Source organism: Falco peregrinus, chromosome 11 (genome assembly GCF_023634155.1).
Source record: "Falco peregrinus isolate bFalPer1 chromosome 11, bFalPer1.pri, whole genome shotgun sequence".
Lineage (NCBI taxonomy): Eukaryota > Metazoa > Chordata > Aves > Falconiformes > Falconidae > Falco > Falco peregrinus.
Genome location: NC_073731.1, coordinates 27,214,700 through 27,236,116, shown reverse-complemented (window position 1 = coordinate 27,236,116; position 21,417 = coordinate 27,214,700). Strand labels below are relative to the sequence as shown.

Genomic DNA, 21,417 nt, shown 5'->3' with positions numbered 1-21,417 from the left:
TGCATGGCAAGCACTTCAGCACTAAACACGGAGAAATTAACGGGCTGACTGTGGCAGCACACAGGAAACGATCTGAAGCACAGAAACCATGCTGCTGGGACAGCAAGCTATGTACTCTGCCAAAGGCTTTCATCTGCTAGAGCGTCAAAAAAAAAAAAAAAAAAAAAAAAAAAAAACACCAACCCACCCAAAACCCAAATAAAAGCCCTGGCCGTTTCCTCCCCACCTTTCAGATGCTACCAGCTTGTCTTGGGAGCGAGCAAGAGCTGAATGAAGTTGGAAACGCCGCTGCAAACCTTTGCACCGCGTCCCAAGCATGGGCATCTGCTTGGCACAGCCTCACAAACCCCAGCTAAATCGTTTCTTTCCGAAAAGGGCTTGACTCCGCATTGTGTCTGGCTCCACCTGGAAAACTAAACTGGTGCTTTACATGAACTCTTACTGAACCTGAATCGCAGTTTCCATATTCAACATCTCTTCTGCTTTCAGTAGTGAAGTCCTTTTTAATCTGGGTCCTGTGGAAGAGGGTCTGACTTCACACAGGCCAGCAGCCCAGGTGCAGAAACAGTGTGGGAGTCCTGGGTGTATAGCTGGTGCCCATGCGCAGGTTAGCGGTGCGTTTGTTACGTCCAGTGTCCTGCCCAGGTTCCACACATGCTGTGATAGGGAACGATCTGAATTTTATCCAACTGACTGAACTCGAACCAGAGATTTTTTTAAGTTTAATTTAATTTTATTTTTTAAATTGCATAATACTTTGGACGGGAAAAAAGCCCTGTTGCTGGGAAGATCCTGCCCTCGTTGTTGGAATTGTAAGAATTTAAATACATGGCATCAAAGTGCATGCTGCTTATTTTGAGGGAGGGGAGGAAAGCAAGCAGTAAATGACCATAAATCTACAGAGGACTGTAGGTGTTTCTCCACACAGAAAGTCTATAGGGATGCCATTATTGTCTGTTCCTTTTTTATAAGGTAAGTACTGCAAACAGCCGATGCTTGTTTTCTGCATGTTTGTCTAGGAGTATCCACTGTAAATGGAATATGATGAAAGCTGATGGGCTTCAGAATTTAGCATAAAATGCTGCATCTCACCCTGAAATCAGAACATGCACAACTTGCTACCAAGTGCAGTTGATGAGGCCACAGGTGTAACGTTAAAGCGATGCTACTAGTTTTTTTATATATAACTTCCAGTATGTTAAAACTTTCCATTTTCTGAAGACTGTCAATACTTTAAAAATCTCCTATAAAGTATACGTTTCAATAATCAAGTTTTAAATCATCATTCTGCCCCTTGGGTCTAAGATTCAATCACAGCAGTAGCAACACAAAAATGGTCTACAGAAAATCTCACTTTTGAACATGTTCAGAACTTTATATAATTTCATATTTTAAAATATTTCTAGTGAAATTGAGGTCTGAAGTGATATAGCTCCATTCCATACATGAGGCACTGTGCTGGGGCGGGGGGGGGGGGGGAGGGGGGAGGGTGTCTGTTGGTAGTCTGAATTGGGCCTAACCCTGACTGTATAGATTATAGCTGAGGTTGAACTGGAATTAAAAGAAATGCCATTTTGATTCCCTCCTATCTGAGTTGATCTTTCTATTCCTTGAAGCATATTTCAAAAACCCGCTTGTTATCTTCCTCAGAGTTACCGTATCCATTATTGTTCTTATCTATACGTTCAGTTGATTATGGGACTGCCTTCTGAGCCTGTCATCGCTGTCACTACTTCATAATGCACGTAATTACTTCTCTGTGGGCTGCCAGACCTGCTAATGATGCTGCGTCGGCTGTTGCTGCTGCAAGAGGCGAGGACTGTGCGCTCACTTCTGCGGAGAGTGATTGAAGCTGCAGCACGGCTGGTAAGAGCAATGTAGGTCAGAGCAACCTCAGGATCACTTTGTTAGGGGCATTAATGGTGGCTGGGGTTTCTCCATTGAGTTCACAACAACTCACTCTGTTAGTGCCCTTGGAGTCTCCTGGACTTTCAGAAAATTTGTATTTTATACAACATTTATACGGTAGCTTTTGACTTGTGCGTCACTTGCAGCTTCTGATGAGATCTGCTCCCTTGGGGTCCCCAAGGTTGGTGGTTTTATGAATTCTCTCCAGATTAAAACTTATCTGCTTGTTCACAGTGCAATGCTCAGAACTGGATGCTCTTTCCTGATGAAAGAGCGTATCCAATTAGTACCTCTGATTTACCAGGCAAAGCAGCTTTCCCAGCTTTCTGCCTTATCTGGAAGCTGACAGTGAATCTAGTAAGCACAAAATCAATCTTTTCCGTGCTGCTCAGTGTCTTCATATGTGAATTAGCCTATGTGCAAATAGCAACTTTCATAATGCTGAACTCACAGATAAAAATCAAGATCTCTTATTACTGCAGCTTGAAATCAGTCTTGTTAAATGGTAGAGAAATATTTTTGCATTTCAGTTTATTAAACTCACATTGCAGAAGTGTAATATGGTTAATAACATACCAGTGCTGTGGCACAGCAAGTGCAGTCTTTGCTCTTGGAGGCAGCATCAGGTACAGGTCACAAAATGGGGAAGGAAGAGACCACAAAAGAAGCATCAGATCAAGAGATTAAGTTATTTCCCACGAACAAGGGTGGGGAGGGAGAGACAGCAGGTATGGGAACTGCCTCAGTCTCAAGATTTTTATTTTGCACAGACTCTTTAAAACCAACATCAAGTAAATCAGGCCTGGGTTTACTTGGGTAAGTGGGGCATAAGGCCAAGAATGCCATCTAAAGGAGGCCAGGACAAGGTCACAGCTGCATGCTGGGGAAGACAGCACAGCTCCTGGCCACCAAACACACCTGTGTACACAGGCGCACACACACACACACACACTCATGCTCTCTCTGTACTCACCTCACTGTCTCTCACCCTGTTTTCATTAGACGGGGGCACCCGCAGGCTCCTGGCTTTGAAATTGAGCTCAGGGATGCACTGGGAGCCACTGTGGGGAGGGTATCCTGGGCTACACCTTGGCGGCCGCCACATCAAGGTGCTTTGTAACGTAGTGTTGCCTTCTCAGCCAATGAACCTTGGGTGATCTGCCAGCGACTGCAAGAAAAACACAAAGGAGAATGAAGAAATGTGAGCCTTTTGTTCAGAACTCTGTATCTTGAAGCAGTGGCTTGTACTTCCATTGAAAACTGGGGAAAAAAAGTTGAATACAGTGAGATATAAGCAAAGCCTAGCAAGTTGCTGGAGAGTACTGTATTTTTTTCCCCTCCCCCCTAGGAAAAGTCAGGGATAGAGGCTTTACAGGCCATTTTTATCACAGATAATTGGCATGCTAATTGCAATGTTTTTAATACACATCTAGTGTAAGAGTTCAGAGCCTACACTGATTGCTTTGCTTTCCTGAGGTCTAATTGCAGCGCCTCAAACCAGAAACCTCGTGTTCACAGTGCATGCTCTAACATGCATTTACCACAGGGAAATGGTCCCTTGCGCTCTGAGTGCATTTTCCTCTCTGGTTTTGTATGTGAGGTTGCTGTGGAGGAGTGCTGCTCAGGACTTTTGTGGATAAAAACATGATTTACCTTGAACTCTCTCAGTGCTGTGTGGTATTTTGACATAGAGGACTGTTAATGGTGCAAAAACTTTCCTTCCCACGGCTCTGAGGTTTACAGGTTGGCTTCATGCATACACACGTGAAATGCTGTTTCAGCTGTTTGTTTTTTTTGTTGGGTTTTTTGGGTTTTTTTTTGAGGGGAGTGAATCCAAGAACAGAGGGAGCACACCCCTCGGCCAACCTGCTGCTTCATGTGCCCTGAAGGCTACTGCGGACATTGGGGTTGGAGACAAACCCCCTTGGAGCCCATCTCTTGTCCCCAGGTACATCTTTTAAAAAAGCAAACTCTGTGGCTGTTTTAACACTGAGAAGTACCCTTTAGATAATAATATATCTGTAACACTGGCACAGGGCAACCTTTTTTAACTCATGCCAGGACTGTAGTTATCAGCTTGTTAGATGTGCAATACAAATAAATCCTAATTTTCAGCTAGAATGTGGAAAAATAGGTTTACCAAGTATTATCCCCCTGTGTGTGTGTCTGTCTCAAGGGTGGCTTGAGATGGCATTCAGATGGCTTCCTCAAAGCAGAGAAGAAAGAAATACACGTATTGAGAGTATGGTAGATGCAGGGTTCAGAAAGCATATTGTGCAGTCATCTCACTCTGGTTCAGATAAAATGTAAATTCTGCAGTCACTGAATTGTGTGGGTTTATCCAGTGATAGACATTTTCCTGCAAGGATTAGTAATGAAAGCTTTTTGGAGGGAGAGTTGGAATGGCCACTGAACCTGTAACAGACTGAATTTGCTGCTGCAATTTCAATAGGCAAAATTTACAGGAAACTTTGTGTAAGCACTAGATAAAAATAATTTATCAAGCTCGTGAATCAAAGCCTTTTTTTTTTTTTTAAGTCAGAACAATTCCTGGGGTTGTCAAGATACCAGGACAAGTAAACTGTGGCATAAATGTTTTTCTTTCTTCTGCCTCCCTGAAAGATATTTTCAAAGGGGCCTCAGAAAGCACAGGAGAGGAAGAGTTGGCTGCAGCAGTGGGAAGACGCCTGCTCAGCTGGATCCTAACATCCTCCCCCATGCCCAGTGAGTCCTCAGCTCAGAGCCATCAGTTCGGGCTTGCAAATCACTCCCCTTGGTCTACCAAAAGCCCCGTAACAATGTGCTTCTGCAGAGTCCTCCAGTTTGGTTGGGCTGAAAACTGTGGAGGTGACTTAGTTGTCATTGTCCACTACAGGATGTTCTTTTGGGAAGGAGCACAACACTGCACTCATGCAGACTGGACTGCCATGCATGCTAGTGCTTTGCATCGCCCATCACTTGTCAGAGGGCTTAAGTACAGAAGGGTGTAAAGGGACAGCTGAGAGGAGTAGCTTTGAATGAAGGAAAGGGAAGAAACCAGGATAACTTCTCTAAGCCTTTTTTTTATGCTGTGAACACTGTGTTGGCTGTTCATCCCTAAAATAAGCTCCTGGCCTGGAGTAGCTAACGTCCACAGGGAGCCAGTCAGCATGGCGGGACTTCAGTGTAAGCACTTAAAGTAGATAGGTGAGGGGGCTGTTGGTATCTGCCTCAGTAATAATCACACATAAACTATAGCATTTGAGATATGTACTCCACAGGAATGTGAAATTATAGTAACACCAGTGAGGCATGGAGTAGCCCAAAGCCTTGGTGTCCTATCAGATACAGTTAATGCTCCTGTGTTTCTTGCCAGCACAACAGGAAGGACACCACCTTCCATCAGTTTAGATGACGGTCTTATTCTCATTACTGAAAAAAGAATCTTCCATAATGATCTCTGTATTTGTTGTTTTTACCCCTATTTTGTTCTATATCATATATACCAGACAGCAAATACATCATAGATTAGATGGTATAGACTAACTAGACTGTAAGGGTACTACAGCTGTGAATAACCTAGCCGCATTTTGTACAAAAGATGTATAATTCACTGTAGAGTTTCTCCTCTCTGCCTTGTCCCATTTCCCACCACCCCACCCCCCATACAATCCTGCAGTAAACCTGAGACCATAAGGTGAAGATCAGAGGCAGCTCACCGTGATCTTAGTGTCAGTGGTTTCTTTGAGAACATTTCTAAAAGGTATTTTAACTGAGAAGTAACAGGCTGCATTGAGGAAAAACAAATCTCTTGTTAACGTGTGGAGCCTCCAGGCCCTAAACAGATGGTCCCGAATCCAAGCCCCTCAATACTTCAGTGTGGAAACTAGTCTGTATGTTTGCGGTGTGGCTGCAGTAATGCTGCTCTGGGGGTGGCACAGTGCTGCTTCTTCCCTCCTGATGTCCCCTGCTGTGCCACGCCGCCAAGCACTTACACCCCGAGCGTGAAGCAAAAAAACCCCGGGGTTTGTTTTCCTCCCCACATGAAGCTACACCGATCCAAGCACAACATCAAAGCTCAGCTCCACTCCTCTGCCACTAATGTGGATGTTAGGCAAGTTTGTCTACTTTGTTATGGGATAAAGAGGCGTGGGAAGAAATTTGCAGACGAGCAACAAAACGAGGAAAACTGCTTAAAAACTAAAAGCTTGAAGTGCTTTTCTTTCTTCCTTCTTTCTTTTTCCCTTCCTTTTTGTGTGTTATTTTAGACCTGCACTGTGGCACATTCTCAGATGGGTTAAATTGCAGCAGCTTAGGAGAAAGGACTGCTGAAGATCGTATCTCAGAATCGCCCTTGCCACAGCAGCTGCTGAGGATGCCTGCAGTACAATACTTTTCCTGTCTGAGGAGAAAAACAATAAGGCCCACACACGTTGCTTCTGGAAATGCTTGTTTATAGGTAAAATTTTTACACGTTGAATGTGCTGAAACTATAAACTAAGATTTTAACGGTGTTGTGTAGATTTCAAGCAAAAAGTACTTTCCAGAATTGCAGAGAAAGCTCATTGCTGGCTTTACCAAGTAGAAGTTTTATTATAAAATTTCTGAAGTGTTTCTATTATGCATATATTATAAACGGGATTTTAGATTACAAATGCTGTAATTATAAATTATAAAATTGTGCATAATTACATGGTTATTAATTCTATATTTATTATATACTATGGGTTAGTGCAATATATAGTCCATATATGTTTGCACTTAAAAATTTCTTATGTATTTATAAACAGTTTCTTACATGTTTATAAGCCTGTAATCTCCGATTTGTTTAGCATCATTTGTTAACTATCAAGTTGAAGAAGACTTCTCTCTAGTGTATGACTCAGTTCCTCCCTGGCCCTTTGGGAGGTGTGAAACCGTTTATTTGCAGGCACACGAAAAGCAGTACTGCAAAGCCAAAATGGAACAGCTCAGCACATGTGCCACCTCTACTGTGCTAATAAAATATAAGGTAAAAGAAATAGGATAAGTAGGCATAAGTCTGTAGAGACTAGCAGGGCTCTCATTTTGCAAAGGAAAGTCAGTGGAAATCACTGGTGCTGATTTATTGAGAACTGGGGAGTGAAGAGGGAAGAAAACCCAAGCCAGGCTCACTTTTGCAGTTAAGAGCTGATGTTAACTCTTCCTCCCGGAAGGTCTAAACACCTACAGTTAATGAACAAAGCAACTGAATAAATGCAAAGAGGCCAAACAAGTTAGCAGTTAACATTTTTTTTGTCTCCTGAGAGGCTGCATAACAATAACTAGGGGATAGACTGGGGTGTGGGGAGGGTCTTGGTGCTTTGAAAAGCGGAAATTCCCCTCTCCCAGCGAAGGAAATGTGCTGCCCTTGAGCAGGCTCAAGAAGCAGTTGGCAGCTGTGTGCAGGAAGAGAAAATCATCTCATCTTGAACTTGAAAGCAAAACCCAGCTTCAAGGGAACGCTAGAGCAGCAGCACCATTGGCAAGGTTTACGGTTTGGGTGACCTATACAGTTTCTTCATCAAAATGTAAACATGTAGGTAAGAAAGCATTTAGAGAAAGGCCTTTCCCTGAGGTTTCCTTTTGAAGCAATATAAGAAGCCTCCCCAGATTCTGTGCGTTTATCAATTAGACTTTCTTAGATTGAGGGCTGCAGGGGGCAGGTGGAACTGCGAGCGAGGCTGGTTCAGTAGCTGTCTATAAACAGGCTTTAGTGGCCTGAACATTTAAGACGTTTCCGGATACCTTGAGTAGGAAAGTTTTTTCCCATCCCACCCTACTCGAAGCCTATGTGAGCCACTGGAACTACTGAAAAAGATGTTTTCACGTCAGCTGATGCTGGTTTTATGCTTTTCTGTTTGCATAGACAAAAAAAAATATCTCCTCTTTAAACTTGAAAATGTTTTAAAACCTCAGCTTTGAAGCAAGGCTTGAGGATGCAGTGCTGACCTCCTGATTTCTGTTTAGCCTTGCCTACAGCCTGTCTGCTTCAGCCTGCAAAAGCAGCCCCAGCTTTTTTGGCCATCAGTAGCTGCTCCATGACTCCATCTGGGGTTTGTTTTTTTTTTCTCCCTCTCTCGGGTGAAAGCTCACGCAGTGTCTCAGTGCTGAAGCGGCAGGCAAACACGGGGCAGTTGCTGCACCTCCACAGAGCCTGCACTCAGCTAGTACAGGAAATTGCTTTACAGCCAGCTGCCTGGCACCACCACAGCTTCACCAAAAGGCCAGCACAATGCCGGCAAAGGTCGCAACAGGGGAAATGTGCTCCGAGTAATGTTTTTATATATAGCAGAGAGGAAAGGAACAGAGAAGTAAGAAAGCGAATTGGTTATTTTTTAGATTGCGGTGTGGTTTTCAGTCTTGGTTCCCCAGTCGCCTTCGCACTGCAAGGTCCTCCTGCCACGTGCCATGTGCTTTCATCAGGAGTATGTGTGTGTTTAAGATGAGTAATGCTAACACTTCACAGGAATAACCTCTGAGCCACACAACAACAGCTTCATCTTAGAGAAATGAAGTGAGAAAAAGGGAAAACAAGTCTAGCACTGCTCAGTTTTACACACTGCTGAGGTCTGTGGGTCTTCTAGTACGTGGGTTTGGGCACCACTGTGGCTCTGGATGTCATAGCAGGAGGGATCCATCCAGACCAGGTCAGTAATGGAGTAATTTTGAAGGGAAAGCATGCTTTAAAAGTAAATAGAGTCATGTTGCCTGTTGGCATAAATGTAAAGCACATGGGAACATGAAACATCTTTGGTTTTGTGGATAGAGAGGGTGCTTTCAGGTCAGGTTTTTAGTGAGGTGCATTTTTGGCCAGCGAAACAACTGCTTGCTCCAGCAGTGAGACTCTCGTATCTGGCAGGAGGGAAGCAATTTCATGCAGTTTAGTATCAGGTACCTGAATATATATATATATATATATATATATATATATATATATTTATTATTCAACACTGTATTCAGCAACAAGGAATCTTAAACCAGAATCCTGCCATCTACTGCCCACAAAAATGCCAGATGTGTTGTGTGCACAGCAGTATAATTCTGGCCTTAAAAACCTTGTCAAAGCCCTCTGGGACTGGTCAGCTCTGCACAGGCTGGGAAAAATATTTGTGAGCTGCCTGAATTGCCCTACCGGAACTATGAAACATTAACGTACTGATGTCTTGCAGCAGCGCTAGCTTTCTATGAGAACAAAGTGTAGTTTCCTTTTGTGTGCTGAACAAATAAACATTGCGTGGGAATTAGTCATAACAGAAAAACTACTTTCTTTTTAAAATATCTGAGTCACTTGTTTCGGAACACTGACCCATTTATTGCTTGGGAATGCCCGTGATTTCTATCTGAAACTTGAAAATTAGCGAGGTACCCATGGAGGGAACAGATGACTATTCCAATAACACCAGCAATGATTCTGCATTTAAAATGTAGCATAGATGAAGTGTCAGAAAACTGGCGGTCTGCCTAAGGCCAGAATTAATTATGAATTCAGTTTTCAGTATAGTTTAGGCTAGAAATCATCCTAATTATCCTTCCTGCTTTAATTAAATGACATGTCTGCCATTAGCCTCTGATTCCCATAACTCCTGGTTTGGACTCAGCTCATCCTGCCTGGCGAATGGGAGAAATGGAGACAAATGGGGGAGAGAGACAAAGAGAAGACTTGGAAATATGCAACTGTCTTTGCCACTTATCTGTCTGCAGGTACTGGCTCACTGAAATTTTTCATGTTAAGTCTTTCACCTTTTGTGTTCCAGCTGTTAGCTGCTAACTGCTTAACCAAGAACCTGGAGATGAATTTGTTGTCATATTATAAATGATCCACATATAAAGTGATGGCCAGAGTACAGACAGATTTTTAAAATGTAGGGAAGGAAAGTAAGAGAGATTCATGGAAATGAATCATGCAAATTCTGCCCTGAAGGGTTCTGATTAATTTACTGAAATTACTTCTAATGAAACTAACTTTATGTTGGTATTGTTTGTAACAAGAATTTGAAAAGTTGAGCAATGAACAATACCTAGGGAGGATCACACATACACATTGAAGCTGTGCTGTAATACTACTAATACTTCTGAAAATGCATAACTCGATGAATATTGATGAATATATGCTAGTTGGTTTTTAGAAATCTTTTCTCAAGAAAGAATGCCACATCTGAATGAATCTTCCATTTTTTGTTTGTTTCTTGCCAGGATCTGTTTAAACCCTCGACCTTCATAAAACACAGTGGAAAAATTTAGTACATGTATATATTTTAACTTGTTAATAGCAATATAGCTGTTGAAGTTCAAAGAGTTAATTAACATTTAAATGACTGTATTTTTTTAAAAAAATTAAACAGGACTAGTTGAACAGGTTTAATCAAAGAAGTCAATTTAACTGACAGTAGATATGCAGCAATATCAGCTCCTAAAGCCAAAGTCTGTGAGCTCATCTTTTGTGAGATGCATCAAGGTGATTTATTCATTCATCATTTCTGGTTTGGGCCTGCATGCTTTAGTACTTTCCCCACGCCCCCACCCCCCACCCCGAAATAAGACGACAAAAGGTGTGAAGCTAGCAGGAGCACCACATATAAGAGACTGAATATGAGCGCCATGTTAAATAAAATAAATTTTTTTTATGTCTGCTCTGGTAAGAAACTTATCATCTATTCTATATATCCCAGCATTAGAAATATGTTACAAATATTTGTCAAAATTTACCTGAATTACATTCCTTAAATATTCCCCCTAGAAATACAGTGCTTTCCCTTTTAAAAACTCAATTAAGACCATTACAGTGAACTTTTAATACAGTTTTTCAAACTGGCCATGGGTACGATATTCTACCTTGATGCAGGGACTTGTGTGCAGCTGGCCTGGCCCAGCCTGCAGCCCCGCTGCTGATCCCTGCTGGGCTGAGCAGCAGCGAGCAGCTCTGCTGCTTGTTCACTCTGGACCAGCAGTGTATGGCCCTCTTCAGCTTGTATTGCAAAGCCTCTTAGACACTAGTTTCAGCTACTGCAGGGAGCTGTGCATACTGCCAGCCACAGGCATAAAAATCATGAATTGGTTATAAAAATAAGGCTGTAGAGCTCACATTTTTGTTCACTCTTTATACATATACATATATATGTATATATTATATACATATATATGTATATATTATATACATGTATATATGTATACGCACATTTGACACGTGTTATTTGTTTGGGTTGTCACTTCAAAGCCTTTGGGTTCTGTCTGTTTTGCATTTGCCACAGGTTTTGTTTGGGTTTTTTTCCCCCAGATACCAGAGTGCCTTCATGATTCAGGGGTGTAACGTTAACATGCTATACCTGGATACTGAGGCCAAGTTTCTCCCTTTGTCCAGGGCAGGTTGTCACACAGGAACCAGGGGAAGGTATGTACAGCATCTGCAATGCTGCAGAGATCCCAGGTGGCTAGTGTCAGCTGAAGTCACTCTTGCTCTGTAACTTCTTTCTGAAGACTAGAGGACACTGGCTCATACGCCAGAAGCCTTCTGTGAAACTGCTTGTGAGTCAGGGGGCACCTAGGAGGCGAGTGGCTTTCCTTTGTATTTTAAAGTAATAAAGTCTCTATATTCCTCTAGAATTAAAACCACTTTCTGCTTAAATGTTTACAATTCTTTAATGCACATACCTCTGATATGTCTTACAAATACTTGGAAATATTGCAACCTGTGTTTTCCTTAAGCCTTCAGAAAATCAACTGTTTCAAGGGCTTACTGCTGGAGTAATTTAACAGTTGTGCTGCCAAAAATGGAAAGGTAAGCGGCCCAGCAGAAGATACAGTAGCCAAAACTCTTATCTCAAGACCCATTGCTTGGAGAATTGCATCAACTTCCCTTAGTCAATAATGAGTCTTATTTATAAATTCACATACAATACAGAAAGGAAGCTGATTGCACTATTCTGGAGATCAAAGTTTCAGTGTGTTTCTTTCTCCTTCTCCTGTTTAGAGTACTTAAGTCAGTTTGCATGTATCTGTATCCCTCTCCTTATTGCTGAGCCTAGCACGGTTGATAGGCTCGGACATTTTTTTTAAAGCTGTTTCTAAAGATAAACTTTTGAAAAAATTCCCAGAATGCAAGTGCTCAACTTAATTTACCCAGAGCTGTACTGTTTGTTAGCAGGCTATTCCTTTATAGGGCGTTTTAAGTTCCAATTTGATGTATCATAAAGTAATATATAATGAGAAACTACTTCTTTGGTCATCAAGGGTGGAATTCCTGCCTTACTGAGATCCGTACAAACAAAACCTCTATTGATTTAGTTCAATGAAATTCAGAGGTTAATCCCAAATCCTCAGCTCCTTTTTTTAAGAACCATTCTTTGAGGGAGAAAATATGAATAAAAGTACATATACTAATCAAAACAATCCCCAAAGTGCCTGATCACTCTCTCATTCTTTAATCTTCACAACAGCTTTAAAAAGTCGATGGTCCTTAGTTTTTCAATGGCAGTTTGAGAAGCAGAGAGGAGGCTTTTTTTGTCAATGTGCAGAACTCAGCCTGTCTTTTTTCCCAAGTTAAGCTTTGCGATCTAAAATAGACACTGCATACGTTCACCACCATCTACTTGGCTACAGTAGACAACTGCTTGGCTGCACGTTGTGAAGAGAGCTGCCAGCTAGATTTCTTCTTCTCATGCAAACAGTAAAGGTATTCTCACTAGATAGGCTAGGATGCTTTGATCATATATAATACTAGAGAAAAGGAGAAAGAGAAAACATACAGTGTGTATATATATACACACACACCCCAGTAGCCTATATAGTATATGCATATATAATATATACATACAGTACACGTGTGTGTATATATATGTACATGGGTTTTTTTAACAGACTAAAAAAACTCACTACTACCCAACACCTTACTATGAGTCTTACGGGTGTTTTCTTTCACCGAAGCAAAGGGCTAATCAGGAGAGGAAATAGAAGCAGATTACCCCACCCACCTCTGAAGCCTCTGCTAAAGCCATTTATCATAACGTTTCCCAGCCTTCTTGGGTTGGCAACTTTATAGGAGGACTTGTTTTTGCTACCTTTTTACGGCACCTATAAAAAATAATGGTAAAATAAACCTGAAGTAATAAAAATACTTGTCTTAAGCCCAGAGATGGCTAGCTATGGTATGGATACATGGGAGTTCCCCAGACAGCTAGGCTGTTAGATCAAGCTGTGGTACTGAAAAAGATCAACTTTGACCAGAAGTGTTATATTTCAGAGCTAAACAAATTTAGGAGAGTTCACGGCCTGCTCTTCTGGCTGCAGTGTGTCAAGGTTGCATTTCCTGAATATTAGTTTGTGAATTTAAAGTGGGTTTAATTCTGTGAAAGATAAATACTGGTATCAGAATTTTTTTAAACATTTATATTTTTAAAAAAATCAAAATCTGCATCTTACTGCATTAAAAGAGGTAAGTAGATGGACAGAAACAGTAAGAACTTTATTTGGCTGATCAATGAGAATTTAGTTAATTTTTTGGTCTTTATACTCTGTTGGAATGAGAATACTTCTGAGATGGGATTTATTTTACTTGTTAGCCACAAACATACTCGTGTAAAATGATAAATAGGAAGAGAAAAAATGCAAGGTAGACATTGACTATGCCAACATTATTATGTAACAATAAAAAAAAAAGGGCAAAGGATTTGTAGTGAAATTGAATGTTTCAGAAAGTGTTTACAGATCATTAATTAAAAGAAGACAGGTTGGATATAACCTGAATTTAGTTCCATAGACTTGACTTATCTGAGGGCTCTACTGTGAGACCTGAGATTTCATATGGCATTGAGCAAGTATACGGTTATAAGTCTCCAGATGTGTTAGCTTAAATATCAGTACACACAATAATGCCCGTAATTCATAATATCACAGGCAGCAATAATCTGGTTAATAACAATTCAGGGGACTAGAATGGTCACCAGTTTTTGTCTTGGGATATACAGTTCAGAACTGGTGACCATTTGAGTCCCCTGAATTGTTATTAACTATTAACTAGAGTTAATATCCCAGTATTTTTTAACATATCTTCTATTAAATTAAAGATAATTTAGTATCTTGGGACACTAAACTCAGTGGCTCCAGTCTCAGAGGGGTTCAGAGTTTGGTGGGAGGTCCTCTGTAAAGCAAACCTGTTCTCCCAATGCCAGTCAGTACAACTGAACTTCCCAGGACTACCTAATTATATTAACACCATGCAACTAAGCATAGCCTGTAGAGGCCTTTCCAGCTATTAATTACAGCCATTTGAGACTTCGGTCCTGCAGAAAATCTCCAATTCCACTTTCACAACACTCAGATGTTACACTCAGATTATTCATATTAAATATCTACATAGCCAACTATATTTTCTCTAACACTTCAGCACTTTTTATTGCCAAGTGTGTGTCCTGAGGAGACTTGAGAATCATAACCTACATCTGAAGTATTTTTTCCTGGCCCTTGCTGGAAGAGAGTAAAGTAATCCCATTCTTGGTTATCAGCGCTGTTTTCCACCATCCTCCTGAGCCTTGTCACAGTTAACACTCACTGCCCAGTGCTTTTCTAATGGCTTCTTCCCAAATCCTGCCCCTCTTTCTGTCTCCATGCGAAGAGTATTTCAGAGACAGGAATCAGAGAAGGAAAGGTGACAGGCAGCCTTGGTGGAACCAGTTCCAGCACCAGAGCCCTCTGACACTTCTTACTGATATCAAAAGAAGAACTGAGGGATGAATTTTGACAGATCAACATCTTACGGGGACACAGTGGTCATAGCGTTCTCAGTTAGATATGATATCGTAGTGCTTAATATTTATTGAGAAAATGAAAGCCTGGAGAATTCTCAGTACTGTGTTGTGGGACTGAGATGCTTTATGCATACGTTGGCAAATTTCTCTGCTTCTGAGTCCTATACACAGACACTGAAAATCTAACTTGCAGCAGTGCACAGGTAGTATCATATTGACAGTGATGGTCTGACTAGATTTCACATTTGTCCCATTTAACAGTCGACCTGTGTTAGTCCCATAAACACTTGCAAAATAATCTCTCAAGTGTGTACCAGTTATCAACAGGTTCACTGGCAGAATTTCAATAAACAGTTCTTAATGGCCCAATAGCTTTCTAATCCAGGTTCAATAAACAATCCTCAAAACAAATCACTACTCTGAAGGTATATTTACTCTCTAAATGAGATTATAGCTGAAAAACTTCATATTTAAGCATATTAATTGTAGGCATCTGTTGCCAACAGAACGAAGCAGGCTCATTTCAAGTATTGGTTGCCATAATTAAGACATCTACTGAAAACAGTTCTTCATAACTGTAAACTGTGCAACTGTAATACAGCAAAAATCCTAGCTGGAATCAAAAACATCCATTATCTGAAGCAGAAATGAAGCTTCAGTTGCATTGTTTTGCATAGTAAGTTATTAAATGTCTTTCAGATAAAAGCTGATTGCCTTAACCAAACAAAAATAGAAATTAATTCGAACTGCATATATTTAAATCTGTTCCTAAACATCACTCTGGTTTGATGGAGTAACTTTTAACCTCATTTAGATGCCTCTAACTGTATCATGTAGTGAAAAATACAATGAATGCATAAGGAAATACAACCTTACCTATTGGGTATAAAAAAAGGGGAGATACGAAGCAAAATTTTTTAAAAATTGCTTGGGAAAATTAAAAAGTTCAAGGCCAAACTAGGCAGAATAAATAGTAAAATACATTTTTTTACATATGAAGGCCTATTTTCCTGCACTGATTTACATAGGTGAAAAGTTTGACATGATGCTCTTACTTCAAACATCATAGATAGAAACTTAAAAAAACCCCAAAAACTCACAAATTTGTGAGCAAATAAATAATGGTAAATCTCACAAGTTAAGCCCACCATTACCATAGGCCTTATTTATGTCTGTTCATTTTTGGTTGTGGGTTTTGTGTGGCACTTTTGTGGTGATGATGTTACAGGGGTTTGTTTTTTGTTTTTAATCTGAGATTTTTTGCTGTGTCTCTGTGGTTTTGCCAGTCTGCTGCATGTGAAAACAATGGTCTTGTCTTTCGGGAATATTCCTTAAGTTGGGAACCTTTATTTGGTCGGAATATGACCTAACAGCTTGTATCCAAATTCAGAGTTTGAGAGGTCCATAAAGATTATACAAACACGTCCATATTTCATGCTTAAAGGACTTAATCGTTAAGATCCAATCACTTGAAAAAGCTTATTTTAAATTAAAACTCACTGTGCGTGAAGACTCGTTAGCTTTTTCACAACCTATTTTTCTTCTGCCTGCTAAAGGTATTGCTTAGATTTCCTGATTTCAAAATCTGCCAGGAACTTGAATGGCCTTCTGCAAAAGTTGCCTCAGAAGGACAGCGGTCACCGCCCACCGCTGCTTTTTTTGCGCTTTTTAATTTTTTCTTTCGGCGAGAGGGTGTTTTTTACCACATTTCAGCCTCGCTGGGTGCCGGGGATACACGGCTGCTCGGAGCACAGGCACTTGTTCAGTCAGCGCAGGAGCACCCACGGTCCCGCCGCCTCAAACACCGCCTCCCGAGCGAGGACCCGAGCGCTCCGTATACAAAGCCCTCTTTTTGTTTACCGCCCAGCGGTGGGGCCTGTGTGGCGCAGGCGGCCTGAGGCAGACGCCGCTATGGCGACGGCGGCCTCTTACCCCCGAGTTCTCCTCCCCTCCGCACCCGTTATCAGCCGTGAGGCGGCTAAGCCGCCCCGCTCGTCCCCTCACCGGGGCGGGGAGGCGACGGGCCTCGGGCGGGAGAACCTCGCCATCGAGCGCCAGCCAATAGCGTGTGGCCACCCACGATTCAAACGGCGCGTCGTGGCCAATGGGCGCGGTTGGCGGGCGGGAAAGGGCGGGGCGAGGGGGCGGACTGTCGCGCTGCCGTAACCGTCGCTCAGGGCGGTTGGTCCCCTCAGCGGAGAGCGCCGCGCTGGGGCCCGGCTCCCGCTGCTCCGCGGAAGCGCCTCCTTCCCGGCCCGCTGCGGGCGGGCGCCAGGTAAGGGAACGGCGGCACCGGGGCAGGCTTGGGCCGGGTCACAACCCTGCCTCCGCGGCCTTCCCGGGGGGAGCGCTCCGGCCAATCGCCGTCGCTGCCTCTTCCCGCCCCCGTGAGCGGGCGTCGGGCCGCGGCCCCGCTCGGGCCCCTCTCCCGGTGGGCGGGCGCCTTTTTCCTCTGCCCACCCGTTCGCTTGGGCCGCGGGGTGGTGGGGCTGGGCTCCCCCGCTTTGTTCGGGACGCCGCCAGCGCGGAAAGGCCGCGGCCACCCGGTGTGGCGGGGGCGCGCCGTGGGGGAGGCGCGGAGTGGGCGGCCTGGCCCGGCCCGGCCCCTCCCTTCCCCCGCGGCGGAGGCCCTGCGCCAGGCCCGGGCCGGGAGCGCGGGCGGGGCGGCGCCTCGGGGAGCCTGAGGGGCTGGGCCTTCCCCGGCACGTGGGTCCCTTCCTGTCAACGCCGCGGCCTTCGCCCGCCGCCTGTAACGGCCCTGCCTGGGGAGCTCCGGGATCCTGGCGCTTTCCCTCCGCTTCCAGCGTTCTGATGAGAAGCCTTTTTAAAGGGAAAAACCTCGTTTCCCTGCCCGAGGATTGACAGGGTTTTATTTTACCTTAAGGCTTATTTGCACGTGTGCTTAGTGGTGAAGCTAATGTGGCTGTTCGGTGGAGCCAAGCTTCAGCAATCATACGTGCCTCTCCACCATTATGGAGGTAAAGAGCTAGAAATGTGGAACCAGTAATGGTGATCCTGAAAAGATCCTGCACAACTCGCTTTCTTTGGTGAATTTGGTAGTAATTTTCCATTTGGGAAGCTGTGTCTTGTTAGTCTTGGCTGTCAGTATTTTCTTTATTTTCCTGCATTTCTTCTTGCATTCAACTGGCTCCCTTCTCTGATATACATAACATTATCTGCTGGTGGTGAGATGTCAGAATTAGTAAGTAGAGTCACTGGATATGCATGAGCTTTGCTTTTCCAGGAGGGAAAACTTTCTTTAGTCTTTTTTAAATTTATTTCTTAAAACTGTGCACCCAACTTATGATGATGTGGTATGGTCTTCTAGTGGCTACAAGCTAGCAGCCTTTTTCTTCTCATTTTTTTGACAGGAGTGAAATATCTTTCCACATACCCACTGAGAGGGTCATTAAGAAAGACCAGAAATAGATGTATGGGGCAATAGGTTTCTCTGCCATGTTTCCCTTTAATTGTTTTGTTCTTGGTCGAGTCAGCAGTAACTTTTTTTGTTGACCAACTTTTAAGCTCCAGGGAGTTTCGAATTAATTGCCTTGGCTTGGTATAGGATACAAAATCCTTTTGAGCCATTCCCTTATAATCTGGATTCCTAAAGGAAGATCATTATGGTGCAGAAAACACAAATTTCATCTTGGGAGTAAGTGAATATATACTTGCAATCATGTATCTGTACAGTACAGTGTTCATTGTATGAAGTAATTTTCTTTTGAGGTTGCTTGAATGCGTATTTTGAAGCCCTGTAAATTAAAAACTTTGTGTAGGACTATTGTGAATGTGATGCTGATGCCAGCTGATACCCCGAAAATTATGTGGGGTGTGTGTAGAGCTTGAAAGAGCAGGAAATTAAAAGTGTAATTTCTAAACTTTTTTTTTTTTTAAGATTTCCTATATTTATTTTTCTTAATGCCAGTGATGAGTTTTGTTACCTGAACAGATGAAGGCTGCCTTTTAAAGGTGTAGCTTTTTGAAGTGGGATATGTGGAATGAGGATTGCAAACCGCAAACCTCCCTCACAGGAGGCACAGGGGTGCAGAGCAAGGTGGTAATTTTTGATAGAGTTATTTTTTTAGTGTTTAATGTTTGATATCATTATTAAGCTTTAACATTTAAGGGAAAAAATGGAAAAATAAGTAGGTCTTCCCATTAGTAAGATTCTTTGTTACTTTTGATTCACAGGAGAATACTTCCACTTGCTTAGCTTTATTGTTCTGGAATTTCATATTGTTGATATCTACCTCAGGCTGAATTACGCAATGTTGATTTAGCTTCAGGTCCTTCAACCACATTTTCCAACCTCTTAAAATAACTTCAGCTTTTTTTGAGAACAAGGTTGAAGGAGGGAGGGGTTTTCTGCCTTTAAAAAGAGTTAAATCATCAGGTTACCTTTTCTTTGGGCTGTCTTTGTGTTTGTGTACAAAAATGCTGGGTTTTGACGTTTGGCAGAGAATTGCATTTTATTATCCCGACGAAATTGTATCTAGAATTTGAAGTGGTTGTTATAAATCATAAAAATCAGTTTACACATCCTTAGTAACAACCGAGTTGTTTCCCTTTTTCAAAAAGGACTAAAACTTCAAAGATTCCCTTTTTCACAGTTTTGTCTTAGGATCTGGCAGCTTTGTCCTGCTCAGGCTCTGAGTTCACAGATGATACCTGAGGTGTTGCAGGTTAAGAAACAGTTGGCTGGAGTGTAGGAAGTACAATAGCAAGGAGGAAATGAAGTTACGGGTCAGGTTATGACATCTGGGGCTTGGTGGTGGACCGGTGTTTAGACTGTTTATGGAAGAGGAGGAAGAAGCTGGAACTGTGTGAGAGACTGGGGAAAGAGCAGTAGTAGACGTGGATCTCCCAAAGAACTGTCTTCTGGGAGAGAAAACTGGGCAATGAGACAGATGGGATTGAGATCAGATCATAAGCCCAGAGTTGGCAAAGAGGAACTGGAACTTGTTTCGTGAACAAGGGCAGAAAAGGCAGAACCCTCCCCAAGGAATTGAAGGTGAGTAAGGAGAGAATGGAGAAGAATTTGAAATGGAAATATGGAAATTGTATTTAATGGCATCATAAGAAACAAGGCTATGAATTTGAGGGTGTTAAACTGACTGGGATAAAACAATGCCAAAGAATGGGAATTCAGAAAGGGTAAGAAAGTAACAAGAGACTGGGACAATAAACAGGAGGTAAAGACAGATGAGCTGGAAGAGCATGTGCCTGTAGGCTTAGACCAGAACTCCAGTAATTTTTCTAACTGGCAAGTATCAATGAAACCAAACGATAAAACTTACTCTTTTTCCTCCTTCAAAGCAAAGGAGATGGCTAGGTGTTCCTGTTCTGAAGCGATTAGGTAGATTAGCAGTAAAATCCACATGAGGGAATTTTGCAGGTTTTGGTTTCTTCTTTGACTTGGAGAGCTACACAGTTGTAAAATCCAACAGCAGCAGCAGCTTCCGGAAATGCCAGAAAGAGTTGATGGAAAAGCCTCACGTAGTCCCATCCCCTAATGCATTAAGAAGGTCTGTGATTGCATATTAGCAGTAGTTTTTGCCAAAGAATCTTTTTACTGAAGGTTAGTTCATGTGTAATGAATGAGTATCTAAAACATTTGTCTTCACCTCATTTTTTGTGGCTTCACATCTTTCAGCAAACAAGTTATTATACTTTGAAACAAAAGCATTCACTGGTTGGTTTGGTTTTTCTCCCCTCTATTCTAAGTTTTTATGTTAATCATACAAATGGTGATAGTGCATGTGATGTTAATATGTATTTTACCTTAGACTTTTAAGATACCCTCACTTTATATGTTGAGACTTGAGTTACAGAAGTTCAGGTTGAAAGTATATTCTGCTATGTATACCTATTTGCAGAAGGCAATAACATAATATAAGGCACTTCAGAGAGTTGTACAGGGCTTCACTTTTAAAAACATAACTTTAAGTTGCAGTTGTCATTTTCCCAGCACCCAGGTATGGTGGACCAAGAGTGGTAGTCGCTTAAATCATGTTTTGTCTATATGAAGTAAAAAACCTAATGGTGCAGACATGGGGATAGAATTTAGTTTTTCAGGATATTATGTGATTGCTCTGATGCTGTACTTTGTTTTCCTATAGGCCCCTGCAAAGGGCACTAAGTGCCTTGTGCTAAATAAATGGAAAAGAGAAAATATTCAACCCAAGCAGGAGCCTAAATCCTGGTGTTTCCTAACTTTTGAGTGTTTGGCATAATAAGTTGAAGAAAGTATGTAATGTGGCTGTGTGTATTAAATAGATTGGGGATGTTTTATTTTGACATCTAGAAATCATCACATCTGTAATTTTTATGGAACCACAGGAAGAGAGGGTTAGAGGACACTTGGATACCATCTGATTTACTCTTTTCCCCTCTAGATAAGATCAACTGTATTATATAATTTGAGTCAAATATTTGCCTGGTTTTGATGGTCTGTGATTATGGAGATTGTGTCTTCATAGTTGAATACTGGTGTAGATGTACTATTAATACATTTGAACACTTCTTTTATAACATTTAACTTTACTCTTTGCTCTATTTTAAGATTATTTCTTCTGTCTACTGTTAATTTGGAGAACAGATAACCGCTTTTTTTTTTTTCTTATCAGGCAGCTTTTTACCTATTTAAGGTGAAGAGTTGTTTACTTCGAAGTTTCTCTGTTACAGCCTAAATGATACTGAAAAGAGAGTACGGAAAAATTAAGCCTAATGTTTAGCTGTCATATGTATTGATTTGTTTCTTTTCTAG

The 21,417-nt window shown here is 41.9% G+C and overlaps 1 long non-coding RNA gene across 1 annotated transcript; it reads left to right on the top strand.

Annotated features, from left to right (window-relative positions):
- The first annotated feature begins 260 nt into the window (after positions 1 to 260).
- Positions 261 to 10,244, top strand: LOC114013408 (uncharacterized). The gene is made up of 4 exons (XR_008749143.1): positions 261 to 972; positions 1,690 to 1,866; positions 6,156 to 6,346; positions 9,473 to 10,244. It is a non-coding gene; the product is annotated as an uncharacterized LOC114013408 (long non-coding RNA).
- Positions 10,245 to 21,417: the final 11,173 nt, after the last annotated feature.